Here is a 14,805-nt window from a genome sequence, read left to right on the forward strand (position 1 = left end):
CACCAGTGATTATTTAAACAGGAATGACAGTAATACAGTATCCTCTTTAGTCTCTTTACTGTTGAAAATTGCACAAAGTCGCACAGACTTTGATGTTAGTTTGTATTGGGGAGGGGGGTTATGTCTGTATTGGGTGCACTGCCTGAATCCTCTTTGCACTACTCTCACCTGTGAGAGGGTTCAGATACGGGCATGTGTGGTTTTGTTTGGTTTTTCTCTAACAGGCCATCTTTTCTAAGTATTCTAGGGGGGGAAAGTGCACCAGCATCAAACACACAGACACAGACAAACAAAAACAAGACAAAAGTCCATCATTGTTGGTGACGTGACACTCTCCAGCTGGCATTGTGCTGAACGTTCGCGGCGCATACACTGTACTTGAGCACACATTCAGGCCATGGAGGACGCCTAGGAGTTTTTGTATCTAAGCCTGTATGAGACTCCTTTTAAGAAGGGCTCCGAACCACGAGAGGGACGCACTGGGACTGGGGAACACACTAACGACAGAAAAGCTGTTTAAATTTAGAATGCACAGAACTGCCATCTTGATTCCTGCGTTTGAAAGAGCAGTTTATATGGAGAGCTTTGTTTTACTCACTACAGTATGTTGACCTATATGCTCAGCACATGTCTATAGAATTTAATTATATACTAGTAGTAGTAGTAGTTGTAGTTGTAGTTTATGTAAGGGGTTATGAGAAAACTATACAACTACCTTGTGCCCCAGACCCCAGTTTTTAATCTAGTTAACACATTTAAAAGACCAGAGATGCTTATTTGAATGCACGCAAGCACTCAGACTCTTAGAGTAAAGCCTTGCTTATCCACATTGTTTCCTGCAATGTGTTGAGTTTCAGTATCTGTGGGAGGACCTGGAGGAACCTGTCATGAATACGTAGGCTACGGATGTGACGAGAGTCTTCTTTTATTCAGCGTGTATCGGCACGGCGCTGCGCAGTGTATTGTGTGGTATGGTTAACAGTTTTACATGACCGTACGTTTTGACGTGACTCCAATCACATAAACAGTTCATTCTTGTTGGTACAGAGATGGTGTTTTCAGCCTTGTCCTGCTGAGTGGTAAATATTCGGTTCTTGGCTTCAGTTTGGCAGCGTGTCCAAAGAGAGGGTACTAGAGGGCGTGAAGTGGTGCTTCCTGTTCTTTCACAGCTATCAAATCATGCCTCCAGCAGCATACATATTTTTACAGTAACCTGAAGATTTCTAGAGATTCTTTAAAAAGATCGAAGTCGTGCTGCGTGGCACGTGGTACCCTGATGAAGGCAATGCTAAGCTGAAATGTTTTTTCAATCAGTCAAGTATTTTTTTGATATGCAAGTTGCAGGTTTTCTTTAATCGTTTGTAACCTGACATACCACAGTTGACTTTTTTGTGATGTAGCGTCAGTTCTTGTCTGTTACGTGGTATTTTAAACCCCAAAACAACTAAACAAGACAAAACACCTTACTGAGCTGCTGCACCCCGCTTTTCGTTAATTTTAAAGACCCCCGTTTTAAAGAGTTGAAAACAAGAATAATTATTAATAAAATAATTGCCAGTTGGGGCAGTGTTAAATAGTTTTTTGGTCTTTTTTATTATTATTTTTTTTAAATATTAACAATGGCCTTTTCTGGTACCACTTTGAGCAGTGCCAAGTCTGACGACTCCAAATGATTGCTGTTCAATCAGTCTGCTTTCTATCTTTTACCATGGTCCTAGCAGAACATTATGAGAGTTCTATCAGTATACAGTATCTCTGGGTAATGCAAGACCTTTCTCTCATTGAAAGCTGTCTATATGAGAGTTTAGCCTGTTGACTTAATAACTTAATTTACTTATTAAATTAAATGTAGTTAAAAAAAAAGTGAAGCGATGCCTTGAATGGCTTGAAATATTCCAAGGAGCCAAGGTAATTCTCCTCCTGCAGACTGCAGTGTTTGATTGTCCTGAATGAATAATGCCAGGCAGCTGGTTTTGATGCCATCGAACCTGTCCAGGATTCAGAAGTGAATTACCCCAGAAGAAAAGAACGCTCTTATGTTACAAACTGTAATTGCCGCGATCATCCCATAATATAATGGGACTTGGCTAGCAGGAATATCAAAGGTGAATTGTATAATATTTCAGTACCAACTCCATGACCGGTGGGGGGCCAAGAGTTTGGTGCCAAGGATTTCAGAAAAACATCATGTGCTGTTGTTTATGCACACCACAGCGCTGTCATAGTTTCAGACGTGACCTAGTTTTAAAGACATCCGAGCTCAAAGGATATTACTGTTGCTAGATCACCGGTTTAAATACCCATCTGACCTGTGCGTGAAATGGATGGACGGTTTCCAATGAAAAAATGTGTCTTCCTTTTATGTTATAGAGACGGGTTTTGAAACCTGTGTGTGTTTTAGAGTTAGGTAGAAACAATTCATTTATGATTTGGGATTTCGTATTGAAAAATGGTATTGTTTTCTGTATTAGATTTTATATAAAACCTATTGAAATGAAACACCTTGCACACACAAGGTTTATCTGGAGGGCAGTGGGGTCTACGTTCATACAATACCATTGACTTGAAACAGTGGCAGACCTTAACATTTTTAATGTTCCTCAGACCTCATTTCAATATATTTTGATTGTACCATATATGCATTTCAATGAGTGATCAATACATTATCCCTGGGGCAAAACCTTAATATAGGGATAACCAGGGGAAGTATTCAAGTCTTCCGGTGTTTAGATCATTAAAATAGACCCTAAATTAAGAAAGTAAATCATCAAACAAAGTCATATAAATACATTGCGTGATCTCAACACATGGCATCATCACCAGTCAGAAATTTGAGATTATCCCTCTTTAACACAATTAGATAATTACCCATTAATCCAGATGCATTGATTTATTGATACTTGGTGAGTGTTTTGACCTTTTTATTAGTCCATTCTTCCAGATGTGAAATACTAGTTAACTAGTCTGCGGATTCACCCATTCTCAAGTCCTCTCATTAAACGCATGTGATCTTGAGTCATGTATTTCCCTGCAGAACTGGATAGCTCTGTATCTGGTTATAAAAGGGAGGTGAAGTATGAGAAACATGTTAGCAATGGAACACTTAGATTTCGCTGGGAACACGGCGTAACTCTAGCTAGTCGGGTTGAAAAATAAACAGCTTTCTCTGGCCAGAAATAGTTTGGAAGGGGCTCGGAGGAGAGAGAGAGGGAGAGGGGGGGGGCAAGACACTGCAGTGTGAAATACAGAACTCCACGGCAGCTTTAGGGATATCTTCCCATATTACATTCAAATTGCAGGGTTTTATTTGTAGTTTCTTTTTTTCTTTGCAAGGCTGCACTCTTGTCAGGGGTGTTTGTGTGATCTCAATTAGATTAGCTTAGATAAGGCGTCTGTTAAGCATTTAGTTAATTGTGCCATCATTAAGTTGTCACATCATTGTAAGGTTGCTAAAGAGTAGTTTGCCTGAATGCTTGCTAAACTCAGGATATCACTTTTACCTCGTGTGTCATCTGAGTCATATTCCTAAAGCGTTCATCTAGAGTGCATTGAAGTCTGCAACACGTAGCGCTATATTTAGCCTTTAGGAATACGACCTATAGTGACTCAGGATTGAGTCAGACTGTAGTTTGTCCAGTGCATTTGTTCTACAGTAATTTGTGAACTATCATCTCCATCTACAGTATGTTTTGTTGCTATTGTAAACCGGCTGTACGACTTCTCCACAACAACAAATTCTACTAATTTGCATGCGTTTATGTTGTATCTAGGTAATTCATTTGCATGTTTCAAAGTTAGATTCCACTCAATGCCAAAGGGCTCTGAAAAAGTTGTTTGCCTCTCGGAGTAACCCTCTCTGGCTAGCTGCTGCTGCTGCTGCATTGTGTTATCACTGCTCATCGTTTTCAAGAACTGAGTGTGAACCTCCTCTAGGAAAGGTCTGGCTATTTTAAATTGATGAGCATTTCCCTCAGATGTGAGCAGCAAATCACTCTCCTAAGCTTATCTCTCCCTCTCTCTTTCCTTTTATTATTTACCTAGCCGCGGTTCTACATGTCAGCAGACCAGGCCCACGCAGATGAATAGCGTGTTTACCGCTTCCTAAATGAATTGAAGTAATTGTTGCGTTGCCGTATATAGGTTGCTGTGTGTGTTATCATTTTGACAGTCCTCCTGTCAACAAGATAAACAGGTTCTGTGAGCTTACCTGTTTTTGAAGTAATTCAGTCAATCTGCAAAAGCAAGCTGGAGTCCCACTGGTGCGCGATTGATATCTACTGAATACATTGTAAATATCCTTTTGAATTTTGCCTTGGCAACAGTCTTTTTCTCAAGCCAGGTCACTTGTGTTGTGTGTTTTTTTGTGTTTTTTATTTTTTTTTAAATAAGAAGCGTCTGCCCCGGCCCATGTGGCAAAGAGTTTAAACCGCACAGCATAAGCATGAATCTCAAACCAAGCAGATTTCCGCACTCCCCGGCTATACCTCTTACTTCTGAAGTCACAGGACAAAGTAAAATATTTTGTTTAGATTTTGCTCGCACTTGTCGTTTTGTTTTGATGCTAAAACAGTTTGGCTAGAGGATATTGTTGTATTAAATGTTTTTTTTTTTTTTTTTTTTTTTTTTTTTTAGAGAATATGTCCCACTAAAACCATAATTAGCAAGGCACACAGCATATTGCAACATATCTCCAACCCAGATTCCCTTGTTTGTAAAACCGTCATTGAAATGGGATTTTTACTAGCATATAGCAACCCCTGGTGGCCAAATATGGTAAACACTGCAGCAAACTTTGAGTTCTTTCGAATCACTGTAGTGGAGACATATTGTAGCTTTTCAGTGGTATTTGTGTGTTTATATATATATATATATATATATATATATATATATATATATATATATATATATATATATATTGGGTAATGCGCATTGCATTGAAGTTTTTCTTAGCAGTTTAAAACAATCTTTGACCGTACGTGTACATGTTGTTTTAAATTGAAGAAATCAAACACACTCACTCTTATCCAGTAGAAACTCATTCTGTTTTAGGTCTCCCATTAATATGATCTATTCCCATTCAGTCTCCTATGAGCAGTATAGTGTGCTAAATGCCAAAGGTGCTTCCAGAATTTCCGCTCACTCCAGTATAGTAACCAGCAATGATTTACAGCCCCTGCTTATTCGTCTAATGAACCCGCTCTTCTGGCGGGAGAGACCTCTGCTCAACGCCACTCCTCCATGCAGTGTGGTCTAGTGTCTTAAACACTCCCTCATCCTAGTCAGTTAACATTTACAGCTGGGGGAGTCCTGTTCTGTATTGCGGGCCAGTGGATTTTTGGACCTCTTCCAGTGGAGACTGGCAGTGGATTTACTAGACCCGAAGTCTATAAACTATCCTGTTGTGAAGTGGGGGGTTCCCATGCAATTAAGAACAGTGTCATTTACAGACTGTAAATCGACGGGACTCTTCATTAAGAACTGCAGATTTGGAGGAGCAAGCTTTCATCTAGGCATTCGTTTGTTTAGATAATACGCTTCCTTCCCATTGTGTTAATAAACAGGTGGCACGAGCTGGTCTTTGAATTTGAACCCTGCTCCCTGTCTCCTGCTAAGTTTGATGTGCCCCCTGCAGTAAACGTTTGGCGGAGGTGCCATGCAGACGTCTCAGGTTCACTTGACTGACCAATGGAGTCTCCGGAGTTGTTCATTTAGGGTTATTTGGGACATTTTACGAGACGGTTTGACCCCGGCATCTAAAATAGGTTTGCAGTTATCAGCGCAATCTGCTTTTGAAGATTTTTAAACATTTAAAAAATGGCTAGTAAAATACACCTTGACATTTATTTTCTATTTTTTTTGCATTGATTGATGTACAAGCTGTTCTAGTCAATATCTGTTGTCTGGTTACATTTGGCAATGGTATCTAATTCTGTACACTTCTTGTCAGTTGTAGTGTGTGTACATGTAGGCTCCTCTGCGCCACTGTGTAAACAACATTGAAGACGTATTCCGATGAAGAATTGCTTTTGGAATGTGTTGCTCAGTTTAAAAACACCGTACAGTGAATCATTCAATCTGAAATCCACGGTTTGGGGGAGAATTGTGCAGCATTAGTCCCTCGGAAACCCATTAGCAGGAACACAGCATGTAACAAAAAAAAAAAAAAAGTTGTGTGGCAAGATTATGGACTCCTGTTGGCCCTCTCATTCATGCTTAATAATAAGGCCAGCAGGATTCGGAGAGGCTGGCCACAAAACTCTTTGTGACATGTGTTGCTTGATCCTTTTACAATGCTTTTGAGACCCTGGTGTCTAGCACTGAACAAGCATTAGCTCAAGATTTAAATCTCTTGGCAGCAACGTGCCATCCTCCCTTGCTTTCTAGCATTGATTGATTCTTCCTTCACTGCAGCACCAGCAGAACATGAAGATGTAATTCAAAATACAGGTAGATGATCTACACTGTGGCTGCACTGTACTGTATTATTCAATATAATATACTTTACAAATGATGTGATCGGGGGAATAACTTTTGTTTAATACAAATTGTTAATGTATGCCATCCTTACAATCACAGAATTGATTGTAAGGACGGCAGGAAATATTAGTAAATCATTAATAGTTAGTGATCTTGTTAGTCATCAACCTTGAGGATGTAATAACAAACATGAAAAACGATATTTTGTCAGGAACCAAGCTGGGGTAGTTTGATTTCAGAGTTGTCGTTTGTCTAATCCTTTAAGGAGGTCCTGTACGACACACACAATGGATTGCGTGCCCTGTGTTTCATTTACAGTGCAAACACTTTTCACTTCGTAGTGACGGAGCCCCTTTTTGTTCGGCTCCGGAGGAATCTTTTCTTGTAACATAATTGTGAACGCAGAGATTAGCGTGGACACTTCTAACCTTTCACCCCAAACAAAGGCATTATCAAAACTGGTTGCCTAGTGACTCTTTCTCGGCTCCTGACAAATTTGTTGTTAACCGTCTTTGAAGGTGGATGAATGACTGACTGAATGGATGGATGAATAACTAAAAAAAATAAATAATAATGTTTATGTAAAACAATATTATTTACAGTAATATCTTTCTGTTTTTGGTGGTTTAATAGTATTTACTACTTATTTAATTAACAGGCATTTGATCAAATTGATTTCCAGATATAGATCATTTTGATATTATTATAATTATTATATGCAAGTACATGTGCTAGATGATGCTAGTAAAGTGTGAGTACTGTACAGTGTAGTGAAAGTGTAGTTTATGTATCTGTGTTTTGAAGTGTGTCTAGCACATTCATATGGCATTCGGGGGTTGTGTGCTAGAGCACATGGAACTTGAAGGTTCAGACTGAGTGCTGACAATAATATAACAGCCCAATTGGAGTTGGTGAACTATGCCCAGTCTTACTTCTTTGTTGGATTTGATCCAGTATACTGAATTAACTTTTAAGTGTCATAGTAAGATATGCTCGGATACTTTTCATGGCAGTCAACTTGTTGTATGTTTCTCTTTTTAAAGCTATTATTTATTCATTTTCGGACAAAAATATATCATTAAATAATGGCATGAAAAGGATGTGTTTTGAACAATCAGGTTGGCTCTTTTTGGTTTTGAAGGTGTCAGACTAAACGGCAAAGAAGACTACTTTTTTTGCATCCATCTAAAAATGTTCTTGTGAAAAGGAACGTGCTGTGAACCTGGTGTTTCTTTGGAACTCAAGTGTAACCATGTAATTGTCACATGGTCTCTTGTGTAATGGGGGTTTGCATTCTGACCAACAGACTCTCGCATTACGCTGTGGCAGTGAACTGTGTTCTCTGCAGACACCATATCGATTCTCTCTGCGAATTGAATGATTATTTTTAAACTATTTCATTATTTGTTTTAATTGGTGAAATCAAATGACTTCTGAGATTTAAACAAATTGAACCGTACGAGGCAAACAAGTTTTATGAATGCAGACATTTTTTTTCCCCCCAAACTCAATACAGTTTTTGCACATGTCCATCGGTTTATTTTGTACGATTGGGACATTAATGTACATCAAAACCAGAAAGTAGTAATACGATTATTTTTCAAAAGCATGCAGAGGCATGCCAGCGTACAGTATGTGTTGCTGGTAGTTTTTGGAGAGAAGGTGCGAAGGTTGCTGTATGATTTGTGCCCCCCAGGTCCACAGTAGAAATCCCTCCCAGCTCCTGGAATGCTGAACAGGGTGGGGGTGCCTTTGAGACCCTGGTGTCCGTTTACAGTGCACCTCTCATAAGCTTGGCCCATGGGCCAGTGGACTCGCCCTCCTGGAATGTGATTGATTAGGTGGTATTTATGCCATTGAGGACTTTTCAGCGACATGGGGTCAGCGGGTCATCTTATGTGTCTTAACTGCAAATCCGCTTCCTTTTGTACAGTGAGAGCTAGGAAGAGAGGCACACACAAAAACAGCTTTTTCTTTTTACCCTGGGAAAAGGGGGGGAGGAGGTGCTGTCAATTATATATTTTTTTTAAAAGACAGATTGACCTAAGACCTTTTATTATAAAAAAGAAAAGTTAAAGAAAAGTTTGTGAGAAGGAAGTTTCTGTTACCTTCGTGGTTTTATTATTTACAAGACCATCGTTTATTTGTATGTAAAAAAAAAAAAAAAAAAAAATTCCTTTCTTCTTTTTGTGTCGAGCATGAACAAATATAAAATTGCAGGAAGGCACGAGAATGTGGCTACAAAAGGGGGTACATGTTTTGGGGCTACCTGACGTTATATCACAGTTGGGGTCTTGATGTGAATGCAATGTCAGTTAGCTAAGTGGGTCTTTAATACACTGAGAGCTTCAGATTTTGAAGGTTTTAAATTGGCTTGACGTGGAATAGGTTTTTCACTTAATCCGTTTGAAGCACAGCCTATGCACAGTACAATTTGGAATAGTTGGTAAGCTGTCAGGGCATAGGGCACCACGGTCATAGGAACAGGATTACACTTCTACCCCAGGGTGGTCCCTTTAGGCTTGGCCAACGTTGAGGGGGGCTCCGAATTGCACTCTATGCTGTCTAAAAGAGCAGAACAGTTAACTTAATGTCAGTGGTGGTTCACGCAGATCCCTAGTACAGTGTGTGCTTTTTATTTATTTCGTTCTTTATTTATTTTACATATGTATATGTCCTCATTACAGCAGTCTGGTCCCTGCCTTGAGTACATTCCACATTTGAATGAAAACAGCCTCTGTCAAGCTAATCCCAGCCTGACATGCTGATAAGCATCCTTTTAAATTGGATGGCGCTAGTGTGAAATGTGTGTGTGTGTGTCAGCGTAAGCCTGCAGGCTCTTCAAGAGAAACAAACAAGACGACCACGAGAATTGTAACTTGCAGGCTGGCCAAATATCGCAATTTATAGTGCACTTTGTACAATGATACCAGACTCCCTCCTCTCCACGCTTTCGTTTCCTGGGTTCTGTCGAGGTTGATATATGGTAGGAGAAGAAACTGTAAGATAGAGGCAGAGTACACAGATAACAACGTGAAGTGTGCGCCTCACTGGGGAATCTTCCTTATCTTGAGGGGCAACTCGTGCACACTGTACATACAGCTCCAGTGTTCCCAAACATGTCAGCATTGCCTTTCGTTTGAAACCTTAGCTAAGCTTCATTGTGTACTTTCCCATTCTGGTTCGTAGTTTCTTCCTGACTGTGACTTAAAACTGTAAAAGGTGTTTAAACAAAAGAAAAAAAACACCTTCAGTGTAAGAAAGCATTGGCCAAATCGTTTGTCTGCTTGACTTAGTTTCATGAAGTTTTCTTTTAATTTTAGACTCGCACAGTGTTATCTTACTTTGATTTGAAGTCTCTATCTATCTATCTATCTATCTATCTATCTATCTATCTATGTAGCAGCAGTAGTAGTAGTAGTAGTAGTAGTTATTGTAGATGTAGTAATAATGCTAGTCATGAAGTAGCATGTTATATTGGCCAGTACGTTGAGTTTTTGTGGTTTAGAAATCACTCGATTGTAATGTATTTTTGTTTAATTTCCCTGTGGCATATCTGTGTACTCGGCTCTGCTTTTTTTTATTGCAAATCGCTAATTAAACCTTATCTGCTTTTGAAATGAATGACATATTTCCCAATAGGCTGCTATGGCTGGAAGAAGTATGTAAGAATCCATTTAAAATGCAGTTTACTAATACATTTTGAGGCATTGATTTATGGTGAGCAGTTTTTTTGGGCTTTGACGTTATTTTCTCGCATTCTGTAAAAGGTTGTTATGCAGAACCTTCAGCTTTTCTCATCATTTCTGCAGCCTCTCCAATAATGACATTAGATTATTTACTAGTTTCTTCTAGTTTTATCTGTGTACTCTTCATATCACAGTATCTTTTATTTTACTTTTTCATTCCTTGCAAATTTATTTGTATAAAATTAGCACGGTACACATTGCTAGCTCCGCCAGCTTTTGTTTTGAGTTGTGATGTTTTTCTGTAAGGATTGACACTCTTATAAGCTAGTCTGCTAGTACCAGCCATTGACAGTACTTCTTCGTAAGATTCAATTTAAGAGTTGCAGAACTTGTTAAACAATTGACTGATTGAACGAGAGCAGACAGACCCGAGTCAGGAAGTTAGACCAATTGAAATGACCCTCAGGGTAGATATCCGGGGTTAACAATATCTACATTTCTCTCAGGACAAAGTAAAGCTTTGAGAGTAGTCTCTCATGGAAGTATCGCATTGTAATTTCAGTATTGGATTATGGAAATTGTAGTATGCCCTTCTATATTACCTGTTAGAAAAGCTAGGAAAGGTAGCTCCACAACTGTGGGGAGTGGTAGAAATGTGTTGTGTTAACCTGAATTTGCTACAAGAGACTATGTTTGGCATTATTCAGATTTTGTGTTCTGATTTGATGCCTGCTGTTTTTTAAACCAATTTGGCACCAGAAAAACATGCGCATTTAAAAAGTAATTGAGCGTGTTTTTTTTTTTTTTTTTTTTTTTTTTTTTTTACAATCCGCGACAAGCCACACTTTTCATCCAGAGACGTGAATTATTTTTGCACCTAGTTGTCGAACGATAGGGTTTTTGGATTTATTTACTGTATTTTCTAAGTGTCGCCTTTTTATTTTTTGTACCTCCTTCCAAATTTTCAGAGCAGGGCTTTTGCAGTGCCTGCCAACCTTTTGTGTTTTTTTTTTTTTAGAAAATTGTTTTCAGAACACCCTGTGGCAAAACTTACAATGAGAAAGAAGAAACAATTCCAACTTGGAACGTATCTTCACATTTACAATTCTAATAGAGCAGCTGTAGTGTAGCCCACGGGGTTAGAGCTGAGGAGCGTTGATCAAGTCTTGGCTATGAACCCCAACTCTGCCACTAACAAGCTGTGCGATGGAGGGTCAAACCACTTCAACTGTGTGTCGCCCATCCCCCCCTCCCATCTGCCTAACTGGTTATGTCAATGTGAGGCGGTGCCTCCAAACAGGCTATACTGGGGGAGTCCTCGTGTTCAAGAACTTATTGATTGTACAGTCCCCAGTGAGAGATCATTCAATTTGATTCATTTCTAACGGCAAGAAAGAATAGAAAGAGGATCGACTTTGTTGTCAGCCATGTGACTTGGTGGCCATTGAACTTGTAGGCTGTAAGTCTATAGAACAGCAGCAGTGTATGCCAATAGAAACTGAGAATTCAACATGAAGCTGATCCTAGATGTGCTGCTACAGTATTGCGGGGGATTACCTATGTGAGAGTGTATGTTGAAAACATGCTTTTTGAGCAGGTTTTTCATGTTTCCCTCCATTGATTTGTTGGCAGTGAAGTATGTTTTCAGTATATAAATATAGGAATGTTCTTTTTTTTATGCTTATTTCTGTGTGTGGTGTTTTTTTTTCAGTCTTCCAATCCTTTCTCCTAATAGAATTACAATGGTTGCAAGTGATTGAGAAGGAATTGTACATTAGCAGCTTAGGAAAGACTCCCTTTGGTTCCCCTCTTGGGCTCAGATGCTGCAGTGATTGACACTCAGCCGATCTATAAATAAAGTCTTTTATTTTCACATAAAGGCTGCGGTTTACGGTTTGCCTTCAAGGTCAAGACCAGACCTTTCTAAATAAACATGTACAGTATTAAAGATCATGAGCAAACCGACTTAAATTGAGATACTAACTTCTGTCAGCAGTCATGAGTAGAATGTCCTTTCTTTCTTTTCTTTCTCTGAAACTTGTATAACCTTGCTGGATTTATTTTTTTCTGCCCGCAGCAGTGACATCTGTTTCTCGGAGACAGTTGTAAAAGAGTTGGGGCCGATTGTTTTAATGAAGAGAATATTTAGCCTCAGTCACCCATTTTAATTGAGTATTTATTTATTTATTTGTTCACAGCATACCGCAGTAACAGCTCTCTAGAATTATTATATATCTGTATACTAAGATTGCTAATATATGTGTATTTCACAATGTTCCCTCTCTAGCCTCAACTATTGTACATTTATGACCAGTGGTGACCCTTAAATTGTTTGGAAAATCTAATATATTTTGCTTCCTGCTGTACTGGACGACCACAGGTTAATGCAAAACAGTTTGACTTCTCCGGCTGTAATCGTTGTTGAAGTTTGTGAACATGGAGTCCACAGAGCTAATGTATAAACCTTCTCTACACAGCTGAATACAACAAAGTAAACTTGTAACACTGCCTTTTAAACTGTAGCTGTAGGCAGCTGGCTTGTTCTTTACCATCATATACTATAATAGCTGCACAAAAGCCTACAATAAGCTGGAAAAAAGGCATGCAATCCCTATTCTAGTTTATTTGTAAGTAATTTGGCTATGCTTTTTAATGTATTCACATTCATGTATTTAGCTTGTGGGCCCCCAGCGCAAGCCCCTGTTTTCACAGCGCTGGCCGGCTTTAGAATCTCAGGCCAGTCCCACAGTCTCAGAAAGCAAAACAAACTTCAGATCCTGTCAGACGTGACTGGGGTGGGGACAGTGGAGGTCCTGAAAGCCTTTTGTCTGCTGGGAAAAACCGTGTCGGCGCGGAGTGAGACTGGGGGTCCGGTCATTTGGCCGCAGTAAAAGACTGAAAGTGTAAAGATTAGGGACTTGGAGGGATTGAGTTAAGAGGCTATGACTAATGTGGCCGGTCATTCAGAGATGCATTTACATTGTCTCCCAACTGTCCAGATGGCCAGTGGAATAAATCATCCGAAGTGCACAATGAATTCCAACACTAGACCTCCAGCCAGCTTGGTGCGCACTGCAGGCCACCGTTTTACTTGGGTCCTCTATAGGAGGCACAAACTGCTAACACATTTGCTGACCCCCTGATGCAGGATCTGTGTGTTTAGGAACCGTTATAATGTATAATCTGCTTAAGTTAAGACTGTAAATGTCCTGTACAAACCTTGTTACTGCAACTACAGGACTGATATTACTTGATTTAATAGAAATAATATGAAGCACTGGTATTCTTTTGGCATCACATTCTTAAATAACGGTTCAGTAAATGAGAAACTTGAATTTCTCTGCCTATTAAGTAATGAGTGTAAGATTAGAGGCAGATTATATATATATTTTTTAGTCGCAGTTAGGAGCAGGTCCATTGTAGTTCTGAGCAGTCCCTTGGTACAGTAGTAAAAAGGGGCACCGAAGAAGCAAAAGATTAGTCAATTGGTCCCAAACATTGATAAAAAAAAAAAAAACTATGCTGTGCAACTGGAGGTATAAAAACTCTGTACTAAAAGTCTGCTTGAAGGTACTGAAGTAGCCTGTCTGAAATCAGAACGGTTCCTGCCTGTGTCATAAAGTTCACAATTAGGTGCTGCAGCATAAAGATGCAGGAAAGGACGGGGAAGTACGTTTTAGTGAAGTGCAGCTGTTGTGATCCAAGTATGTGTGAGGTTTCTCATTTAGGTACAGCTACAACCTCACACGTTCCTATACTGAACCGGATCACTGACACATGAACCCGAGTGATAAAACTGTCACCTGTTCTAATCTATGTGTCTTGTTAGCTGAATATTTTAATTTTTTTTTTTTTTGGTTTTGAAAGGGTCTTTATGCTTGACCTCCTTCCAGCTTGCAAAACTCATAGAAATGCATGCAATATCTGGGTAGTGGAATACAGATAGACTCCCCACTGTGAGCAAACCATACTGAATTTAAGAAAAATAAATACATAACAGAAGAAATAAATGGATGGGATACAGCAGATTAGTTTTCAGTGTGAATCTATTTCATCCTGGCAGTTTGTCACTTGGGAAAACGGCACAATTTGTTTTCATTTTCCCAATGTTTTGTTCAGTAATGAGCTTGCATGGAGAGGACTATTCAGACGATTCTCGCAAGAGCAAAAGAAGAAGAGAAAGGAAACGGAATGCTATTAAAACACAGCAGCGTTTAGATACATAAGACACAGAACACTGGTGACCGCACTCTGAGCGACATTTAAATGCCTTCATACAAAGAAAAGCTTTAATCTTGAAGTACGGTTTTGTATAATAAGTTTGAGTGTAATATTAGCTGTGCAGGGTTTAAGTTAAGGCTCCCCAGAACGACAAAATCATTCAGCATTGTTTTGCATTGTTGCCGCCTTGCACCACCTTCCACGTTGACCCCTGCTGGCGGAACCTGAAAGTGCAGTAGATCTGAGATTCCCAGTGGGCAGGCACGGAATGCTGACACCCTGGCAACCACGACTTGTCCAGTTACCAGGGCCTGGAGTGAGTTCTGGAGGCGGCTCCAGCTTTTGGTTTTCATTTCCAGTTCATTTATCTTGCATCTCTGCCCCCTTCACAGTCATCTATTGAAACTCCAGCTGGTAA

At 39.5% G+C, this 14,805-nt stretch overlaps 1 protein-coding gene across 2 annotated transcripts in view; it reads left to right on the forward strand.

Annotated features, from left to right (window-relative positions):
- The window catches only part of LOC117397193 (zinc finger and BTB domain-containing protein 16-A), a 91,130-nt gene that overhangs the window by 58,400 nt on the left and 17,925 nt on the right, over positions 1-14,805 (forward strand). The gene's annotated exons all lie outside the window — the stretch shown is intronic.

This window comes from Acipenser ruthenus, chromosome 39 (assembly GCF_902713425.1).
Source record: "Acipenser ruthenus chromosome 39, fAciRut3.2 maternal haplotype, whole genome shotgun sequence".
Classification (NCBI taxonomy): domain Eukaryota; kingdom Metazoa; phylum Chordata; class Actinopteri; order Acipenseriformes; family Acipenseridae; genus Acipenser; species Acipenser ruthenus.